The sequence below is a fragment of the Cucumis sativus genome, unplaced genomic scaffold, assembly GCF_000004075.3.
Source record: "Cucumis sativus cultivar 9930 unplaced genomic scaffold, Cucumber_9930_V3 scaffold75, whole genome shotgun sequence".
Classification (NCBI taxonomy): Eukaryota; Viridiplantae; Streptophyta; class Magnoliopsida; order Cucurbitales; family Cucurbitaceae; genus Cucumis; species Cucumis sativus.
In genome coordinates this window covers 1,563-25,215 of record NW_022279566.1, presented here as the reverse complement: position 1 = coordinate 25,215, position 23,653 = coordinate 1,563, and the positions used below count along the sequence as shown (strand labels likewise).

General features: G+C 33.7%; 1 long non-coding RNA gene across 1 annotated transcript; it reads right to left on the bottom strand.

The window, feature by feature from the left end:
- Nucleotides 1-4,659: 4,659 nt before the first annotated feature.
- Nucleotides 4,660-5,090, bottom strand: LOC116406213. The gene is made up of 2 exons (XR_004219250.1): nt 5,001-5,090; nt 4,660-4,840 (listed from the first exon to the last, which is right to left on the bottom strand). It is a non-coding gene; the product is annotated as an uncharacterized LOC116406213 (long non-coding RNA).
- Between the last annotated feature and the right edge of the window lie 18,563 nt (nt 5,091-23,653).

Sequence of the window (23,653 nt, the reverse complement as noted above, 5' to 3'; positions counted from 1 at the left end):
GCCCAAGAAGAGAGGTCCAATAAAATTCAGCCACCTCTCACATAGTATTTGAAATAGTCTAGCAACTTCAACCATTTCCCTCACAGAGAAGAAGAAGAGCATAGCCACTCGAGGTTTTTGCACAGACAAACACCAAGAAGATGGTGTCCGGTTCCGTATCTGTGCTAAGCACGTGGTTGTTGACCCTAGGCATCACACCTTGGAAAGGCTCTCTTCCATTATATATAGCCAAAGAACTTTCGAATTATTGAAAATAAGTATTTTCAACAATTTTATATTCTCCTTTAATTTATATTCACTTTTGTTAGAAGCTATTTCTTCTTCATTTTTCTCACGAAAATCACATAATTTATTTATTGTTCTTGTAAATGTGTAATGATTATTTTATCATTTCATGTGAACAGTATGATTTTGTTACCATTTACTCTCTTTGCTTTTTACTATTGAAATCTCCCTAACTATAAACTAATTGCACGATTTTGCTCCTAATATACGATCATGTAGCAACCTATAAGCCAAGAGTAAAAACAAGAATCAATTGAAGAGGGAATAAATTGATATATATCACCCTGGAAGATGAAATATACATGAAAGAGGGAATAGGTTGATACAAAAACTAATCACCATTCATCATATATGAACAAAATATGTAATGAAATGCTTGGAATGAAAACATGATGAAATAATTTCATTAGAATAAAATAAAGGGTAAGAAAATGTATCCATACCTTCGGATGGTATTCAGAAACAATCATCATAGGCAAATTCTGAGTAACGACACCAAAAAACTGAACTACATTAGGGTGATGGATCTTTTCCAATAATGTTAACTCATGTTTGAATGCATTTCTATAGGATATTCAATAAAATAATTAAGAAACCTTGCAATATGTGAGAGATATACGAACTTCAAACAAATTTTACAAGTTTCAACAAAAATTTTCAAACAAGTTTTAAAGTTTAAGCAAAAAGTAACCGTAGGTAGGAAGGGGAGCAAAAGTGGGGTCTCGAATTAATTATGCAAAATTAGTAGGCTTTCAAAATTTAGGTTCTAAAAGTAGAATTATTGGAGAAAAATAAATAATTGCATCATTCAAATTGAATCAAGCATATCAGGATGTTATATTCTCCACAACGTATAATGGAGTATAAACATAAAATTTCTATATACAAAGCTATGTATCTCTACCCTTGACTTCTCTTTCTCTCTTTCTACCTTTTTTATCCATTCTTTCTCCTATTCACTCAATACACTTGCAAGAACCTTCATTTTTTTTTTTTACTTAAATTTTCTTGGCACCATCCTTTTTTTAATTATCAAGGCTTTGTTATTGTGTACCAGTATTGTGTCGTGCCTCCTTCACTTCTCATCATCATTTTCATGTCACATCTCTACCTTGTCAATTTTCGTTTTTCACTCAGCTTTCTTTCTTCTTTTGTCTTCACTACTTTCTTCGCTCCTTCTTCTCAAGCTCTAACTTTTGCTATTTTCAATCAGTCTCAAATGACCATTGGAAAACCTATAGCCCACTGAGAGGCAGCCAATATAGTAATGCCTCTAATGATAAACTCCAATGAAATCAAAAGTTCTTTAAGATTTGGAAAAATATATTAGATAAAGCATAATTACTTGAAAAAGAACCTCAAAATTTTGTGCTAAACGACTACAATTTCATCGTATAATATGCCATATTGACATCATATTTTTCCTACAAAAACATATTAACTAAAATAAGCTCATAAACACGAAAATGCACTAAGTGTTGGTTAACATACACTACCTTAAAATATGACAAAGACTTTATTTCTCTCAACCACACAGCATAATCAGGAGGTAGTTTGGGAGCAAACAAAATTGACTTAATTTCCACTAGCAATATCCTATAAAAATTTCAAATTCTTGAAATATGGAAACCAATGGAAGTTTTAGGGGAATGAAGTATAACCTCTAAATACAGAAGGACGACATAAAGGGGAATAAAGACTCAAAAGAAGGATCACTTTTTTGTAGAGAAGGACGACAATTTTGAGGGACAACGGACGACGATTTCAGAGTATTAGGGATGGCAGATGGCGGAAGTCTTAGGGATCTCGTACTCAGTGGATGGTGAACGACTGAAAGCGAAGGATCTAGTACGCATTTTCGGAGAGGGCGTGGTGATTGCGGACAGACAGACGGTGAACACGGCAGAAGTGAGAGATCCTCAAAGAGAACTTGGCATTTTCGAATGCGGCAAAGACAAGTCTAGGGCTTCGAAGGATTCAATCCAATATTTTCTTTTATATATATATAAATATATATTTAATAACACTTGACGTTTTTAAAACATCAAGAAAAACGATCTTACTTGACGTCTAAAAAACATCAAGAAATTTAAAAAATAACTCTTCTCTGGCTTTTTATAAAAATTCTTGACGTTTTAAAACATAAAGAATTTTTAAGATATTTCTTGACGTTTTTAAAATGTCAAGTAAAAGTACATATTACTTGACGTTTGAAAATTTTGAAGAATGTTGAATATATAAACATTCTTGGCGTTTAAAAACGTCAAATTTTTTATAGATATTTCTTGACGTTTTTAAAACGTCAAGAAAAAATACATATTAGTTGATGTTTAATAAACATCAAGAAATCTAAAAATTGACCTACCCCCGCCTTTTCGTAAAAATTCTTGACGTTTTATCTTTGGAACTACCTCTTCCTTGACGTTTTTTGAAAAAAATGTCAAGAAAGAAAAACAACAAACGTCAAGAAAGGCCTTTTTTGTAGTAATGACATACATAAATATATATATATATATATATAATGAATTAAAATGGTTTTGTTGCTTTACTGTTTTACTCTATAAAGGAAGAGCATTATAAATATATTATTGAGGAAACATCTTTTGAAATGACTGGTTTTGGAAGTGTCATTAGATTTTTAGTTAGTTAAGTACATTTTCCTCCCAAATAGTAGTCGAAATACAACTTTTTTTTAAGAAGAACAAACCGAATCCTTCAAACTAGGATAAACCTAGGATAAGAGTCATTAGCTATTAATATAGAGTTAAAGTTACAAGGTTGAAGGCTAGAGGGAAGCCCGAAACAACCTAATCTAACAAAGCTTAAAGTTAAGAGTTGGTAGTAACATCATATTGGTTACAAGATGAATGACGCCTAGACCAAACTCCGATCAAGTTACATATGTCTTCCCACAAGTTAACAATAAACCTTGATTTATCCTTAAAAATTCTATTGTTTCTTTCTATCCAAACAATCCAAAGTAAGCTAGTTATGGAGGGAGGAATACACATTAGAGACCTCAGTTATGGATGGAGGAATACACAACTTTTTCTCATGGTCATTTTCCTCGTGGGCGTTCTCTTCATGTTTCTTCTTATTCCGACTAAAATACAAGCACAAATTATTCTTCGCCTTCGTATAGGTTTGTTTGAAGAAGATTAAAAAAGTCTTTAATTTATCTCGACACTTCCAAAACCAGAATATAATACCCGTGCTACATAAATCCCTTTTTCCAAATAGTCGAACATGAACTATCCATGCATATCTTGGAATAAACAAGAGAAACCCTAACTAAACCCAAATAGAAAATACGCTGCAATCTAAAGTATACTTAAAGAAACAAAAAGAAGTTTTAATGTTGTGGGTTTCTTGGAAAGTTAGAAGGTTTTAGGAATTAAAAAAAAGGGTGTAACATTATAAAAGACTACCAAATATACTGTAAGAGACATGCATTAAAGGAGCTGAGGCATGCATACTACCAAATATACTATAAATAAACCAGAATTGTTTTTTAAGAAATTAAACAACTAATTAAATATAAAGAAGAAAGATTAGAAAATGAATGATCAAACAAACTATGACTCATTTATTTTTGACAGGTTCGGCCAGTATCACCTGACAATTCATTTTCACCAAAGAGAATAAACATGAGTAGCCTTGGAATCAAGTTCCTCCGATAAAAGCCACGGAGTTGATGGTTAGAGACAGAACCAGAATTTGAGTTCAACGATGTGGATGGAAAATTCTGAAACTAGCAGCAACAGGAAGTTAAGACAACGAATTATTTTCAATATAGAAAGGCTAATTGTAAGAAGTTGTTAATGAAGTGTCCAAATGCATTATGGTAATATTGGGTGCAGAATGTTTGGAAGTTTTATCCGTGTGCTGTGAAGCACCACAGAGTTGAAGCATATGAAACCAGTGTTTATCTGACAAAAAATAGTGTCATGATCATTGCCTTTCCATTCCATAAATTTATGGATAGCAGAAGAAAGAAAACACTCAACACTTGAATCAGCACTCTACATCCAGGTGGTGCCTTGATTTTTGAAGATTTAGTTAAAAGCGGTGATAAAATTGGTACAGAAATTACAGTGCATTTCTCGATATGCAACAACATTAAGAGCAACTTAAAGACAACAATCATCAAGAAATCTAGTATTTAAAATGTACAAAGAGCAGTAGTAAACATATGTATTTTATGGCTGACTTTATCCATAATAAATGTTGGATTGAATCATCAAAATAAAACACAAACAGATAATTATCGAGTTTTTCAATGGAGGATAGAGAGGAAGACATTCATGCACAACTACTAGATCTATATGGTGCCAGACTGCCAGTAAAAATTTAAAGACACACATGACAACATTATTTTGGATGAAGTTCTAATATTGTAACCATGGAGGAAAAATCAGCAAATCTTAAATAGATGTAGTAGTCCAAATGATAAAAGTTTGTCTCAAGATAATATTTCAGTAACTGCAGATGCATTGTGCTGAACCTAACCTCTTGTGTTTCACGGTAATGAACAAGGACAATGTGTTCAAAGGTCCTGAACAAAAAGCAGAAGCAAGTCATAAATTATATAAGTAGAGCACGATATACTTCCACTGTTTAAATTCATTTTTCTTTGCCTGTGGCATGATGGGGATAGACCCCACTGAAAGACTGGTAGCAAGCAATTTAACAATTTTCTTTCAACCATAACATACTTATCTAGGAGCCAATAACACCGGCGAACAAAGGTTGGGCTATCTAGTCCATGGGCATAGTATACATGTATCCTTTCTACATTACCAACCTGCCGAAGAGAAAGAAAAGATTATCAAAGCACACCTTTTCTTGGTTATGAAGGCTGTAAAAGAATGAAAATTACCATAAATCTAAACACAATTAATATTAGACCATTGAACAACCTATAGATTCAAAAGGAAAGACTCAAACCACCAATAGACTGGTTAATCATTTAAAATGATCTCCAACAACATGATACGCAGTATATCGTGCTAGATCCATAATTACCACATGTGGACTCCTATGGTAATTTCATTGATGATACGCAACTAGTAGGCAAGATTATGAAATGAAGACGGTATGTGAGAAGATTGAAAAGATCAACATGATAAAATTATAGAGATTTGAATTTATATCTTAAGAACACTAGAGTCAAATGCTTAAGCAGATTAACTGTGTTAAATTTAACTCTATAATATATTTTAAATCTGAACAGTCATTAAACAACTACATTTTGAATAAGCATTAGAGAATATTAGCAAAATTAGTTGAAATTACTTCAAATTTGTAGAGAGAACATATAAATTATATCCTAGAGAAAGAGCATCTGAATTACATTCTACAGAAACACGAGCCCATAGCATGTCTACTAAGTAGCAATGACAGTGAAAAAGGGAATAGTAAGTAACTAATCTCATAAACCCCTTTCTCACATCTAACCAAGTTCTTTCACAACATGCAAAAGCATCAAAATATTTAAGAAAACTTCCAATATTGCATTTGGAAACTCATTGATTGACTTCAACGTTTAAGAGTCATAAAAGACACAGCTTACTTTCTCACATGTCACCACTAAGCCTACGACAACATCTTTTTATAAGATATTCAGCTAATCTTTAGATTGTTTACCGAATAATCGTCTATTGTTTTGTAATTGATCCCACCAAGCGCTTGCACCACCTTGAAGTTTGAGAGCAACTAATCGAACCTTCTTGTGTTCGGGTGTATTGGCATAGTCGAAATTTTTTTCTACATTCTTGATCCAACCAAGAAACTTCTCCACGTCCATTCGACCATTGAAGGTAGGGAGATCCACTTTCATACGTATTTCTTGATCTTCTTGAAAGTATGGTTGAAGTCCAAGCCTTTGTTGAGGTTCTTGATTGATCCAATCAAGAAACTTCTCCACGGCCATTCGACCATTGAAGGTAGGGAGATCCACTTTCATACGTATTTCTTGATCTTCTTGAAAGTATGGTCGAAGTCCAAGCCTTTGTTGAGGTTCTTGATGAATGTTCAACAAGTTGTCTTCATCGAAAGAGTCAGAATCGTTTAAGAAATTTCCAAGTACGTTGTTTCCATACAATCGATTATTGTGGATGTGAATAGGTTGATTTCTTAGTAGTTTCTTGGTTTACAACAGGGTTTATTGGTCTTTCTTGTCTTTCTTGGTTTGCTGCCATTGGGTTTCTTGGGGCTGAATTGCTTCTTCTAAATGTTGGACATGAAATCGGGTAAAAAGGTTTGTTAATTCTACTAATGATTGCTGTATATCCGACTGCCCTTTTCGAAGTTCTTCAATAGCTTGTTCTACCAACTGCAAGCGTTGGTTGAAGGAGGCTTCCGTGTCCATGGATAAGAGTGGTAGGATCCAAGTTTTTTTAGGGAAGAGTGAGCTAGGATCACGCTCTGATACCAATTGATTCAGTAATTGCAAAGCTAGAAATCTTTATGTATAATGCCTCTTTTTTTTTATGTCTTATTAATGAAAATGAGAAGCTTTTTTATAGGCTGGAGATTATAAGAGTTGTTAAACTAACTTGGGGTTGAGTTATTTCACTCGGAGTTGAGTTAGTTATAACTAACTCAAGAACAATTGGTAATTCTCAAATAACTAATCCTAAACTATAAAAGGTAATTCAAACCCCTCCTCTAGGATAAAAACTTCAAGAAACATCAAGAAGGGAGATGTTCTACATCAAAGTGTAGAGAACGATTCAAAATCCTTGGTGAAAGAAATGAATGTTAAACTAATGTGTGTTATTATGAAATTGTTCAATGAGTATGTTAAGGATAAAGAAAGGTTTATGCGAGATAAAATTTTGATGTTGTTTTTGCGAAATGATGTTTATGAAAAGGTATTGCGAAAAGGATTTCATAAAACCTTAGTCTTTAGACATTCTTTCAAAAATTCATCCCAAGATGAGGTGTTAGGCCAAGTAGAGAAGAAGGTTGAAGATTTCAGCGAGATGACCAGACGTTAAAATAGTAGTTAAGCATTGGTTTGTTTGGTCAAAGTGTTGTAATTATGTATCAAACACATGTTATTAATAAACATCTTGGTAGGTATTTATTATACTTGCACGCCTACTCTCACATTTAGCCATATGTTGTACTTTTGTTTTCCACCTTGACTTTTAATGACACACAAACCAAACTTTCCAAGGAATTCCCTTTCATTTTCCTATTAACTCATATTCTCTTTTTTTATCAAGTCCTTGATAGAGAAAGTGACTTTGAGTTGTTGGACTTTAGTATTGCATGGACATACAATTTTGAATGAAAAATCCTTATAAATGGGGCCTTTTAACTCATTTTGATGGGTTGGCTATTGAATTTGGCTTTCATACACAAATGGAATTTCTTTTTCTTATTTACTTAAAAAAAAAGAAAATTTACCACGCCCATTTTTTTTTCATCTATTTCTTTCGTCCGGTTCTTTCATCCAACGAGTCCCACAACTCGATTATGAGTCTAGAAGTACTAAGTCAAACTTAGTGGTTGTTCGAATAAAACGCAACTTCAAATGTAAGTATTCTAAAAAACCTTATTTTTTGGTTTAGTCTCGTTAATTAAGCCCAATTAGGGTAGAATTTCGATTCTTTTTCTGTTGTGCATGTCTTAGTTCTATCAGTAACTCCCTTCAGGGTGATAACTCTCATCAGCAGACTTTCCATTACTGGTTTCTTCCTTAGTCATCATTATATTGTTGTTTTCCACAATAGATAGGGTGAGTTGCAGTTTTACATGAAATGCTCTGCTCAACCCACACTCTTTTCTCACTAGTTCCTTATTCTCAATCTTCAACGCAAATTTCATCATCTGGCCAACCCAATCGGTTCCACGGTTTCCACTTCCATTTTTATTCATGGGCTAAGCCCAATCATCAAAGTCTCCTCTAACACTACCGTTTGAAGAAATGCTACCAGAGCTAAATATCGATCAAATCGGTTGCGGTATTCTTCTACAATCATTTTCTGTTTGATTGAGAAAAATCTTCCAACCAAAGTTCCTTCTCGAATTGATCGAAACTGTACAAGCATTCGTTCTTTCAGGTCAGCCCAATTCTTAAAAACTTCCAACTCTTCTTGTGCTTGGTACCAATCCAATGCCAGATCATCAAAACTAATAACGCTTGTGGTTAATTTCTCTGAATCGGTAAGATTCATGTATCTTAAAGAAGCGATAGGCTCTAAATTGAGACCCATTTCTAATTTGAGTAATGAAGTAAAATTTGGCTAGGTATTAAGAATTTGGCGTTTAAATAAATCCACGAAAAGGATTAAGCGATAAAAAAATTTATGGTTAAGTATACGTTATTGCGATTCAGTGGGTAGTTCGCGAAGGAAGTTGTGCGACCCATTTCTAATTCGAGTAAGGAAGTAAAATTCGGCTAAGAATTAAGAAGTTGGTGTTCAAATAAATCCATGGAAAGATTAAGTGATAAGATCTTTTACGGTTAAGTATACTTTTTTGCGATAAGTGGGTAGTTCGCGAAAGAAGTTGTGCGATAAGAAGCGAAAAAGTCTTTGCGTAAGTTAGGAAATGAAAGTTTTGAGTGTTAGACTAGGAGTTTTGGGTGGTCTTCGCGAGAAGAACAAGTGTTTCGAGAAGAAGTCTACGAGGAAGCCTTGGAGTTTAAGTTCGTGATAAGAGTTTTATGCGAGTAAAAGTTGGTTAGTTCACGTGGAACGTTTCTTATAATAAAAATATAATCAAGCGATAAGGTTATTCACGAGAAATGTTAAGTGGTTGAATTTATTCACGGTTTGGGTTAGGCGGGGAGCAAGGTTTGTAAAGAAAATGTCAAATCTGATTTGACATGGGTTAACATGTAAGATTAAGGATTTGAGCATGACTAGGTTAAATATTAAGGATTTGCATGACTAAGTTAGTATAAGGGATCTATAAAATAGGAGAATTTAGGTAACTAAGGAGGGGATGACGAGAGTTTTGTTGAAATGTTAAAGTGTTGTTGGTTTAGCCCACGAAAAGATGGTTGTGAGAAGGACTTCTTTAGTAAATTTTGGTGAGTGCTTTTCAGTCAAAAGAATTTATGTTAAGAAACTTTATTACGATTTCTCTTTACTGATTTGAAAGAAGAATTCAGATGAGAATGTTTCAGAAAGATTTCTATGAAAAGTTATGTTTTCAAGCATTATTGATAATGTTAAAGCTTGATTTGATGACTATGATTTCAATATTATGTTTCTTTGAGATGATGCTAACTTTTGTGTGCACATAAAGAGTGAAGGCAACTATGGAGTGTACGAACTACATGGTAATAAGAAGCTGACTTATGCATTGAAATGAGCGTATAAAGCTTAGCGGTATGAGCAACAAAGACGAATTTGTATGTTCTCAGATGCTGTTGATACAGTAGTCTAAACGCGAGGTAATGACACCAAGCGTAGAGAATGATTCGGGATCCTTGACAAAATGAAATGATTTTTTAAGCATAAAGAAAGGTTTATTCGAAATGAAATAATTTTTCGGTATATTTAAATGATTTGATATTATTTTTACAAAATGATTATGAAAAGGTATTGTGAAAGGTTTTCATAAAACCTTAAAGGATTTAAAAAAAAAGTGGACCATTCAACTTAATTCCCATCCACTATCCTCTTGTCCAACATGAAACTTTATCTTAGTAAAACTTCTTGATCCACTATTTTACAAAAATATTCAAAACAATACCATACTACACCAAATGTGATATTTTGGTAACACTTAAAATGGTCAGAAATACCATTTTCCTGACTTTTTTTTCATCGACCATTAAAGAAAAAGTATAGATGATGTTTCACAAAAACTTCCAAACCATTGTGTTAGTTATCGTTTTAGATGAGGGTTGGGGTAGAGCATCAATACTAAAGGTTGTTAAGGATTAAGAACTAAGACTTGAAAACAAAACCGCCTGCCTGGTTGACAACAACACCATCCCACTAGAGTGCACAATGATGATTTATTGCATTAAGAAGAAGATGGCAGTTAACCTTAGCGCCATAATCAGAACCTCAATCCTCCCTTTGATGAAAGCACCTAAAGGTGTCATGCCTTTCCCCTCTACCACATTGAAGCTCTTTGTCTAACACTACAAGAAATGAGGGCTCTCTCGATGCATAAAATCATTGGGAGATATATAAAAAGCATCAGAAAAGGCTTTTCTGACATACTAATATACGTTGGAACACAAGTCAGGAAAAATGTATCGGGAGAGGAACTCCCGATGCACAATGTTGTGCGTCGAGAGTTTCTAGACATCTTCTGACGTTGTATGAACGTCGAAGATGTTGTCAATATAGCATCGAGAGATGTCTAGGAACCATGCGTCGGGAGATCCTCTATTTTTTTTAAAAAAAATAACTTCAATTAATTCCTAAATTCAAATTGAAAACTTTAAATTCAAACTCAACTTCAACACTTCAACTCAACTTCAACACTTCAATCTCAACTTCAACACTTCAAATTCAAATTTCTAAAACCTACAACTAATTCAAAATTCTAACAACACTTGAAATTAAATTTCAATACTAAAACTTACAACTAATTCAAAATCTAAATACTAAAACTAATTTGAAATCTAAAATCTAACACCTAAAACAAATTTGAAATCTAAATACTAAAACTAATTAACTAAAACAAAACAATAACTAAACTAAACCACTTACCGATGGCGGCGACGACAGGACGACAACAGGGACGGCAATGGAGATGACAATGCCCTCTTCTTCTTAATCTTCCTCTCGGTCTCCCTCTCCCTCTCTCATTTTCTTTCTCTTTATGTTTCTTATATATAAAGAATGGAGTTAAAAAAGACAGAGAACTCCTGACGCACAACGAAAACGTCGGGAATAGCACCCTATTCTTGACCTGATTTGTTAAACGTCAGAAATCCCTAAACATATTCCCACGCAATTAATGATACGTCGGGAATCCCTAAATCTATTCTCAACGTTGCTGCCACCACGTCAGAGGAAGGCGTAACATACAATTAATGATCTGCCCTTCCTCCGACGGTTCCTAAGCTTTTAGCTTTTCTGCAATCACCCCTTATGCATGTTCTCAGGCGAATCTCAACCAAACCATAACACTCCATCAAAATAAAGAAGAAGAGAGACACCTCAAAACCTTTAATAAAGTTAAGGGAGAAGAATGGAATGGCAGAGAAGAAGAAGAGGCTTCTCCGTTGCCACCACTGCTAAAGAGGAGAAAGGTCCACGATGACGCGTCTAACTCGTATAAAAAGGAAAAAAGACGAAAGCTAGACGTGGCCATCGACCCTAAACCTCTTGCAATCCGACCCCTAACTCTCTCATCGCCTCCTCCAAAATCCAAATCCTTCAATTCCAGTCCTCATCCAAAAATTGAAACTCCCTGTCATCAATCTTACCCAAGTCTTCTCGCATGTCTATTATCCTCTCACCACCAAATCCCCCATCATTATAACAACATCCTTCACCTCACGACCTGACCGAACAAGCCCTTACCCGATCAAAAGGGCATTGTTAGCGAAGAAGAATTCCTTAGGGTTGAGGAGGAAGACCTGCATCACATTCCTCTCCCTCCGCACACTACTATACGTAATTCCAAGGAGGAAGACTTACATCTCGCGTGTAAACCCCGATACCTAATAATCCTTAATTCATCTAAAGAACTCAATAGGACATTAGGGGTTGATGTTAGGAGAAAGATGGTTTAAGATTGGATAGTTTAGTTGAAGTGTTATGAAAGATGTGTTAATATTTTTAAGATGACAAAAGAAAAGTGTCATCGTAACAAAGAAAGGCATAAAGGGTGTTCGAAAATTGGCTAAGTGTTGTCTAGGGCATGTTGCATACTCTAGGCGGCCAAAAGTGTCAAGCGAACCTCTAAAGAGACATGTTGGGTGGCCAAAGGTTGAGATGTGGTATGGCCGAAAGGTGTCAAGACAACCTCTATAAGACAAGGCTATATGACCAAGGGTATGCGCTAGGCAAGGAAGCTAAGCATCTAGGAAATGTCAAGAAACTCTAAAGAAGTTAGAACGTGGATAAGGAATGTCATGCAACAAAGAGGTGGGCTATGTGGACATAGGCCATGCGGCCAATGGGGCAATTCAACCAAATGCTAGTCAAGATGGCATGGTTTGTTGAAGGCATTGAGGGATGTTTGGGAGATTAGGCGAGAAAAAAAAGTCTTAGGCATTCTTGGCAGTAAGAATTTACTAAAGAACCCTCATAGAAAAAGGGATATGCATCCAAGGATGACTTAAGCAATATGAGGTAAGATGTGCGGTAGAGTACAAGTGGACAACATACAAGATACCTAAGTTTTGCCAAATAAGTGTCTTGCATGAGGTGGAAAGTGCAAGTATGGGCGTAAGAGGTGAGAATAAAAGTGTCAACCAAAGAGCATGCAAGGATCACTATATGTACAACTTTGGACGAATTATGTTAACAAGCAACTTGTGTTAATTGGGTAACTCTACTTCGAAAATCTCCTAAATTGAGTGTAGTATCAGGAGAAAGGCTACCAGGAAGAAAGGCATTGAAGTGAAGAAAGACTCAAAGGTCATTTTCAGAAAAAAAAAAAAAAAAACTTGAACAATGTAGAGTATTTTGGAATTTGTTAGTGACACTTTGTGGTAAGCTAGTGAAGACATTCTAAGTAAGTTTGTAGAAGGAATCTTATTGATTTAAGCTTCAAAGTCGAGTTAAGTTTCTGGTAGAAAAATCATATTTCTAGGCAAGGCCAAGGGTGGGTTGATTGCCAGGATGACAAGGTGAGATGAGCGTGTGTTTTGAGCGAAAGAGGTTATTTAGGCTTGGGACATGCAAGAAGCATGTCCTGGCATGATCAAGCAGCCTGAGCCACGCGTCATTACACACTCTATTATGAAAGTTGAGTATATTGTTACTTGTGAAGCAGCAAAAGAAGCAGTTTTGCTGAGGAAGTTCTTGCATAATTTGGAAGTTGTTCCAAACATGAACATGCCCCATCACTTTATATTGTGATAATAGTGGGGCATATTACTAATCCATTTACAAAGACTCTCATGGCTAAAGTGTTCGAGGGTCTTCTAGAAAGTCTAGATCTGCGAGTTATGTACATTAGGTAATCTAGGAAAAGTGGCAGATGTGTAATGGGTATGAGGATGCCCTAGTTTATTGTATTTGTATATACACATTTTATGTAATACACTTGTACATTTTACCATTTTCAATGTTAGAGGATTACTTTATTATGAACATCCCAAAGAGACTAGAGTTTTAGTCCAAGTGGGAGTTTGTTGGAATTTATGTCCTAAAACTCGTAGATTGTAAATATAATCCATTGACCATTGTTAATAAAGTGTTATTATTGTAATAATTGTTATTGATTATATTATTAGTTTTGTCTTAATAACTCAAATCCAATAAACTAACATCCTAAACTGTTTAATAAGTATTGAATAGTATGTAGAGACATACATGGATCAATGTTCGAGATAGCTTAAAGGGTCTATAGTATAGGGATAAGACTGGGTACCTTTATCCTGGTAACATTATGAATACGACTCACTTTGTATTTGATACAAATACAATGATCCAATGTGCTCATGTAGTTGACATGCGAGTGAAGGTATCCTATGCAATGAGATTGCAATAGACCAGACCGTGAAATAGTAACCACTTGGTGTTACTACATTAACTAGTTAGGTTTCTATTTCACTAGGATGACCTATATAACTTAGTCTTAATCTTGAGTGTATTATGAACTCTTGTTCGCGAGAGATTGTCCTTTGATTTGTACGAGTGAGAGTGGCTAGATCGCCGACTCAATAAGCTTATCATTCACTACTACAAAAACAGACTCTCTTGACGTTTTTAAACTGTCAAGAATCACTATTCTTGACGGTTTTAAAACCGTCATTGAAGCCAGCGTCAAGAAAGTCAAAGTTCTTGACGGTTAATAAAACGTCAAGAATAGCGATTCTTAACAGTTTATAAACGTCAAGTATACAAATATTCATGACAGTTAAAAATCGTCAAGTGAATGAGTATTCATGACATTTAAAAACTATCAAGAATGTAATTTATGACATTTAAAAACGGTCAAGAACACAATTGTTTATGACGTTTAAAAAACGTCAAGAATTTACTTGTTAATGACATTGAAAAACCGTCAAGAATGTATTTGTTTATGACATTTAAAAAACGTCAAGCTTGTTTCATTTTTTTTCTAAATTATAATTTATTTATATTTTTGTTCCTGTATTGTCTCTATAATTCCTGTAGTGTGGCCAACAATCTCATAAATATGCACGAGTACAATTCCAAAACTTTAACATATATTAACATTTAATCATATATGTATGAACATTTCGAAAACTTTACATGTTTGTTCGATATTGTCATATACAAAACACTACTTCAGTCAACCCCAACCTAATATGATAATCCCAAAATTACAAAACCAATCCAACTATGCTATTCCAAAAATCACAAGACTACAATTCTAGTTCAAGAAACAAAATCTTAATTAAAGAAGCTTTGAAACTCAATGATCTTGGATGAATTTGACTTCAAATACAAACTTGGATTCCACAACCTAAACCAAAATAAAATAATATATCAAGTTAAGATGGATTCACATAGCAACATTTTATCAAATGGTTGCAATGTTTCAAATAAGCAACAATTAAAATTCACATATCGATTTGGCATCTATAAATATACAAACTAAAAAGTACCTAAATGTCAATTATTTACCCAATAAGGCTAACTAAGTAACCAACCTCTAATATGTTTTGCAATGAAAAAGGTTGCCATATTGTTAATTTGGCCATATTGTGAAGGCAACCTCTTAGATGTGTTTGTGAGAAATGAAAGAAATACCAAAATAAGTATGGACTAAGATAGTATCAAATAAAGTTAAAGTTGAATTTTAAAGCTCTATTTTTTTCAAGATAGAGAAATTTCAGCTAAAGAGGAAAACACTAAGGACAACAAGCAAAAAAGTCTAACAAATATCAAAAGAGAACATGCAGGAAAGAAAGAATGTAAATAAGGTTTTATCCGCACCAAGCAAAAAAGTCTAACAAGTATCAAAAGCTTTATAAGTTGTACTAGAATTCAAAGCTCTAAACTCTAAAGAATGTAAATTTCTTTGAAGAAATTTGTGTATAAAGGTCACACAGTTGAAAATTCAATACCTTTTCAAGAATGTTGTTGAGAAGATTATTGTGATGAATCTTTGAATCCAAATTATGGAGACAAGATAAATAAATGAGTTTGATTCTAACTGACTGAATGGGAGTTAAGAAAATAAGAACATTGGAGTTGAATTATCAGCATTTATTTTAATCAAACTTACGATAGCAAACCAAATTATAGAGAGAGATCAAATGCTAGGATAAAGGAATAGTCTTACATTTGGTGAGTTCCCAAATGTTGTGGTAGTCACGAGAGTTATTCCACTCGAATTGTCTTAGACAAGAGGCTTCCATTCAGCAAGTACTGGTGAGAATTAAAGTGGAATGACAAACTTAAAAACACCTAATCTTTAACAAACTTTTCGACTTTTTGCAATTATTTTTTAACACAAGATATCAAAACACACTTAAAAACCATAACAACCAATTACCATAAAACGGTGTCCAATAACAATAATTGGGTCAACCCAAACATCATTAAATTCTTGGGAAAGGTTGTGGACTAGACCTTCACCATCTTGCCCCTAAAACAAGTTAAAGCTTAAGGAAAGAACACAGTAGAAACAAAAATCATAAACTCATCAGTTAGATAGTATTGGTGGTCAAAACCTCAAGGTCTCACTTCTTCCATTTTATATTACCAAATTTGAAAATGATTTTTAATATATGATCATTACTTGAAACATGTTGGTGTACAAGTGTGAATGAAACTAAATCAAGTTTGTGTTTTATGTTATTGTTTTTACAGTATATTTATGTGCTATGCAATCCATGAGAGTATATTTATGTGCTATGCAATCCAGAAGGGGGAATGCAACTATACCAATTCATAATTGTATTTGGAACACTAATGATTTTAGCACAAATTCCATCTTTCCATTCTCTAAGACATATAAACCTTATCTCCCTCACTCTATACCTTGGCTATAGTGCTCTTGCAACATATTAAAATTCTCGTAATTAAAAATTCATACACAATTTAAATTAAATTAAACATCAAGACCCCTGACGAAGATGAATCTCTGTTCATTTTTCTTTTTATTAACAAACAAAAGTTTTTAGGTCCACTTCTTTCAACAACTCCTCAAGGATCCTTAATTATCTCTTTCCAAGTTCATAACCACTCTAGTCATGCAAAGATTAAGGTTCATGGCCAATCAACAATTAATCTGTGATTAAGATATTATGAACGTTATTCACATAAAAACATGAAAAGATTAAGAGCAAATAATCAGATGCATTACAAAGAATAATTCATAAACTTTGTCTACATCTATCCCTAGGATTAAGAGTTTAGCTACCCCATACTTCACAATCTAAAACACAAAACTCAATACAATACCCATAACAAAAATTCAGGAGAAGAAAAAGAAAACGAAGAAGAAAAGCTAGTGATTCGTATTATTATAATACTGTGTATAACAGTATGTGTTTTTTAATATTCTCTGTTTCCAGCTCCAGTGTACCAAAATATTATCACAAACTCCACAATCCTTCTCTTTCCAATCCCTAAACTAACCAATGAATCATATTCGCTCTTGGTAGCCTTGTTCAAAATATTATATATTACAATTATAATAACTTGTATCCCCCTTTTCAAGCCTAAAATGCAAAACCTTTCTTCCATTCTCTAAGGCATATTTCCTCTTCTTTAATTTTGCATTCCAATTTTAAATTACAAATTACAAATTTTAATCACAAAGGAAAAAGGGAAAATTATTACCTTTAGAAAGGGAAGAAAATGAATGAGTAACCATGAAGGATTTGGAAACGAATAGAGGTTTAGCGAAAGTGGAATGCGACAGAAGGACGGTGAACGTGTTTACTCGTTTTCGAATAGAGAATGTGTTTACGCATTTCGAACGGTGAACAAACGGACGCAAATCAACGAAGGTGAAGGGAACGCAAAGCAGACGAACGGTGACGGATGATGAACGCAAATGAATGAAGGTGAACGCTGATGAACGCTAAGGGATGTCTTTTTCGGCGATGAACACAGATGAATGCACAGATGAACGCGAATGGAAGGTTAGGTGAATGACGCTTTTGATTTCGGGTGGAGAAGGGATAGAGTCGCGGTGAATTAGGTTTAATTAAGAAAAGGGGAAGTGATCTAATTGAAACGTTGAGTTTTGTAAAAGAATATTAACACAATAATTTTTTAGAAATTTCTTGACGTTTTTAAAATGTCAAAAACAAATTAAAATTTCTTGAAGTTTTTAAAAACATCAATGATATTTTAGAATTATCTTGACGTTTTAAAAACATCAAGAATTTTTTATAAATTTCTTGACGTTTTTAAAAATGTCAAGAACTTTTTAGAATTATCTCGACATTTTAAAAACGTTAAGAATTTTTTATAAATTACTTGACGTTTTTAAAACGTCGAGGAAAACTATATATTATTGACGTTTAAAAAACGTCAAGAATGTTGAATTCATGGACATTCTTGACGTTTTTTAAACGTCAAAAAATTATTAGATATTTCTTGATGTTTTAAAAACGTCAAGAAAAAATACATCTTACTTGGCGTTTAATAAACGTCGAGAAAGTTGAAAATTGGCCTTTCATAAAAATTCTTGACGTTTTTTTTATTTGAAATCACATCTTTCTTGACATTTTTGGGAAAAAACGTCAAGAAAGGAAAACTACAATCGTCAAGAGAGCCTGTTTTTGTAGTATTGTTTTTGGGGACAAGACTGAATGGGGAGTTGGGAATATAATTGCACAAAATGGAATTCACTCATTTCCTACTTTAGGGTAAGTAGATGAATGTTAGCTTAAATGGTGTCTCCAAAACTTGAACAAAGGGCTCGTACCCTCTCTATGACATGAGAGGGGTTTTTGTTTATTAGTAGGACCATAAACAAGTTGTTCATTAGAGGAGCACTGGTTTTTAAGGATTAGAGGTAACATAGGGGTAAAGCGGTAAATTGATCCAACTGGTGTTACAAACACTTGTGAAGGACTAACTTACTATTATTGGTCTATATCCGTGGACACATAAATATATTTTTAGTGAGAAAAGTTCAGTTGTGAGTCTTTAGTGGAGTGTACACATAGCTAACGAATATTGATTAATGTGGTTAATGAGTTTAGCCAATTAATCTTAGATCGTTGTAGCTTCTGATCTGTAGGTCCATTAGGTCCCTTTCCTAGCTCGTAAAGGGTAATGAGATTTATTTATATTGGTTGTAATTTAAAATGTTTAAATTTAACTTGGGAATTAGTATAATGTATAGTGATACATTGGAATATAAAGTTTATCAAACTTTACTATATAAATTTAACTTTGGGGATGATTCAAAATTAATTTATGAGAGATAAAATATTTGAATGAGTTCAAATATTAATTTAATGTGAATTGGATTCATATTAAAATTATTGAGAGAAACTTATATTTGAATATGATTCAAATTTAATTTAAGTTAAATATAAGATAAATAATTTAGTGTTGTTAGTTAATTGGAGAATTAATTAATAGTTTAGTTTAATATTATTTAATTAAATTCGATTTCATTAATTATTAACTAATTGATTAATGTTTAATTAATCAGTAGATTTGAAATATATATTAATTTAATTATTTGTAAATTAATAGAATCTCATGGTTCTCTCTACTTCATTTTCTATTCCTAGAAGGAAAGAGAGTTATAATATCTAGAAGAAAACAATTTTCTTAAAAAAATGAATTAATAAAAAAAGAAAAAATAAGGCTAACGCTATTGCTCTTTGCAAAAAGAAAAGAGTTTCTCTCAAATATCTCTAAAGTTTTTCCCATCCCAATTGGTTCCACAAACCAATCTCATCACAGAGGTACTCTTTGCAATTTAAGCTCTCTTTGCAATGGACAGTCTTCAAAGTTTTTTTTAACGATGTTTCCAATGCTTTCCTTTCTCTCTCGTGTTTAATAAAACCAATTTCTCTTAAAACCTTTAGGGAGGCTACATCATATCGAATTTCATACAACTGACGTGTTCATCGAGTTACAACAAGTTCCGCACAAAGTCTGTTCCGTGTTTGAAAAGTTGTGATTGTGACACGCTGCACATGAGGTTAGAACGAGACATGGCAAGGCAAGCCTACGCGCGCCTGCCAACTTCTGCCACAATATTTTGTACGCAAGCTAATGTCTTTGGGCTGTTTTTGTGGTTTTTGGAAATTTTAAGCAAAGTTTTGATATTTTTTGATCAACGGGAATTAAATGGAATTATTTCCCATTATTTTTCATTGTTTTAGATTTGAAGGAGATCGAACAAGTTTAATAAGCCAAGGGTCCAAGCTACTCTCTATAAGTGACAAAAATGAGTTTAAAGTTGATTTCTAAACATGAATTTACTATCAAATGTTTCAAGCATGCTTTGATGTTTGAATATTTGAGGATACTGACTTATAAAGTATTTCCAAAGCATGAATTTAGAAACATTTTGGTAAACATGTTTTTATTGATGAATTTACTAATGAAAATTATAAGCAATCATGATTGTGCTAAGTTTTCAAAATGTTTAAGCTTGAAAATAATATTAGCATGTTTTAGTCTATACCTAAAATATTCTAAGATATATAGCAACCCTTCGGAGAGATTTTCTTGTGCATAGAGGTCATTTGATTTGGATATTCAGTAAATAACTAGCTTTCCATCATTGGTATTAGATAAGAGATGAAGACTTCTAAAGATGCTTAGTTTCCCATCTCAAGGACGAGAGCCTGTACGAATGCCTATTTTCCATCTCATTGTAGTTATAACGAGATAGGGCACAATTGATGCCTAGAGTTTCATCTCGTAAGTATCGTATCACGGGATAGGGCTTCTATGCCTAGTTTATTGTTTTTCGTCTCGACGATTGTAGGTATAGCAACTGAAAGGGAAAGTTTGAGATAAGTTGTTTGAGTTTGATTTCATTTATGTTAAGAGTTAATTGTTAAATACTTATTATTTCAAAACGATGTTTTATAAAACAATCACTCATTGGGCTATTTAGCTCACTCTTTGGATAAATATCCCCATATGGATTACGTTGTTTGGAAAATTAAACTGTGCTTTAGTACTTCAAAGAAACTTCCCTCCCATGTCCTCTCACCTCATGTCTGCCCCATTTGTGTTGATAACATGAAAAATATTTAGCACCTTTTAATTGACTATGTCTTTGTATCGAAATGTTGGTTCATCTTCTCCAAACATTCAATATTTGTTGGGATTTTTTTGCTCAATCAAGGCTTATTCTTCTTTGTTCTCGACCTGCTACCTATGATTTATGATTTTGTTTTGGACATATTATTTTATCATTTTGTTTGTTTTATATTTGTGGCTTTTGTTTTGTTTTGTTTTTTTTTTTTTTTTTTTTTTTGAAAAGGAGACAACCTCTTTATTAATATTAAAATAATAATAATAATTAAACAAAAGCTCATGTATAGAGAGTTATACAATGAACATGTAACCATGGATCAGGGGGTGCACCTTGGCATCTCAACTAGGTTGACACCCCATAGCACCCTCATCATATCCAACCAAGCTAAAACCCATAACAAAGGAGTAATGTCCAAAGGCAAAACAAACACAAAAAAAGCCTTCTATTTGTGGCTTTTGGTTTTGATCTTGTGTTGTCGCTTTTTGGATGTGATGAGGGCGCTAAGGGGGTGTCAACCTAGTTGAGATGTCCAGGTGCGTCTGTTGATCCTCCATCCTATTGCTCTTTGTATAATCCTCATGACATTGAGCTTTGTCTCTTGATTTTTCAATATTAATAATAGTGAGACTCATATCCTTTTTTTTTTTTTAAAAAAAATATGGGTTAATTTGATAAAAGGGTTGCTAGCAGAGATTTGGTTTGAGCACAACCAACAAATTTTCCATGATAACAAAAGGGATTTGTGTGGTGAAAATAGATGTATTAGATCTCTTGGAGCAATAAAAAAGAAATAAGATCTTTATGTGAAAGTCGAACTTTTTTTTATGGAGCATTGTGAAGAAAGGCCTTTACTTTTGGGCAACATTGGAATTGGGGCATGGTTGTGCGCTTATTATCAAAAGTTGTCCCCTAACGATCAAACTGGTTCACTGTTGCGAAATGGTGGGTTAGTTTAGGACATGTCATTATTCTCGAACCTTCAGATAAATCTTCTTATCTTAGGGAATTAAAAGTTGTTCAACACAGACTTCAAACAAACATGTATAGGGCTTCTGTATTTTCCCATAAGGAGCAAATGATTGATTATATATTGGTCTGTTTTGCAAAGGGAAAGATTTCCCTAACACGTATTGTAAAAAAGTATGTAGTTGGCTAGTAGTGAAAAGTTAGCAAGGCTATTCATGTTTCTCTTGGTGTTCCCTCTCACTCATCTTGAAGCTTATTGTGGGCATTTGTCAACTTACTTTGGGTTTCTTTTGTCTTCTGTTTTAATTAATTACTTCGTAGTTATTTTACATTTTAGTTTTCATTAGTGCGTCCTGGATAGAGGATTTTGTTTAGCTCGTTGTTATTGTTGATAAAATTAAAATGCCGACGATTACAATTATTGAGAACGGACTCATCTGTTTCCAATTCAGATGCCCAAAACTTGTTGAATGGATGCTATCTCGTTGATCGCGACATCTTGCTGGCAAAAGTATGCTCCTCCGTAAATGGACTCCAGGTATTGTCCCTAAATCCTTTGTTTTTATTATGTTCCTATATGGATTAAACTAGGTAGGATTCCAATGGAGTTATGGACAGATGTCAGTTTGACTGTTGTGGCTAGTGCTATAGGCAAACCTCTATCTTTAGATCTAGCTACTAAGGAAAGACGAAGGTTGTCACATGCTTGAGTATGTGTTGAATCAAATGTGGACTCTCCTATGCTTGCTGAATTTACAATTCACCTTAGGGGAGAGGATTTTCGTTATGACTGTGAATTATGAGTGGAAGCCTCGAAGGTATAATTTGTGCCGGTCTTTTGGGCATTCTAGTGGTAAGTGTTCTAAGATTGTGGAAAACAAAGTTCATCGAGAGGAGGATGTGAGCAAGGTTGTTTCAAACAAAGAGGAGGAACGGACAATTGTGTCTTGTGGATGTGGTGTTAGACTTTAAATAATTGGAGGAAAGTAAAACTAATAGCTCCCCATTAGGCATATTAAGGAAAATGAGGTAGGTAATCGAGATGAAATTACTCGTTATTAGGAAGAAAAGAGAGTTGGTTTATGTTCGAGAGAAGGGTAAACGTGTGGATGTGATTACGCCTAACTCTTTTGGCAGCCTTATGAAGTTGGGTGAGGGAGACAAGTGGACCTTATCTATAGTGGTTGACTCCCCTCCCCCCTTACAAGTGGATGATATAACTTGATATATCTAATTTGTTTAAAAACGACCCCATTTGTAATTTTCTTTTCAAAAGCCACACAACATCTTTTTGGAAAGTTTTTTTAGAGAAGCATGCCAATACCTTCATTTTTATGAATAATTTTTAAAAGTTCAAAACAATTTTTTTAACATTTCAAAGTTTAAGGTTATTTTTTTACACAAACTACAAAATTCAAAAGAATTTTTTTTGTAATTTAACTAAATACTGTTGTATATATATATATATATATATATATATAAATTAGTTATCTTTTTTAGTCCTATATTGTAAAATATGAATCGATTTATCGAAATCTAAATTGTAAATGGCTTAAAACATTTAGTTTGTTGAAAAAAAAAGGACAAAACAATGGACCAATGGACAGCTAATCCGAGTCGGTGAACCGAATACACAAAATTCTCTAAATCCAATTAAGCAAGATTTCAAAAAAAAAAAATTCTAATAAAAAACCCTACATGTACAGTCTCTCTCATTTAAAATTTCTTTCTCCTCTTCTCTAACGGCCAAGTCTCCCTCTCCTCCCTCTCCTCCCCCTTCTCTCTTGCTCTCTTATCTTCTTTGGCCTATCTCTCAATTTTCGTTTCTGTAAGGTAGAAACCCTATCATACCCATTTCACGGATCTATCTCCATCTTCTTCTCTTAGTCGCTGATCCAATCTCCATCTTCTTCTCTTAGTGCGTCATTTCCATTTCTTCGTACACTCCATTTTTCCTTTCTCTTCTCAAAACCCTAAGCCTATCTCTCAATTTCCGTTTCTTTAAGGAAGAAACCCTATCATACCCATTTCACCAATCCATCTCCATCTTCTTCTCTTAGCGCGTCCTTTCCATTTCTTC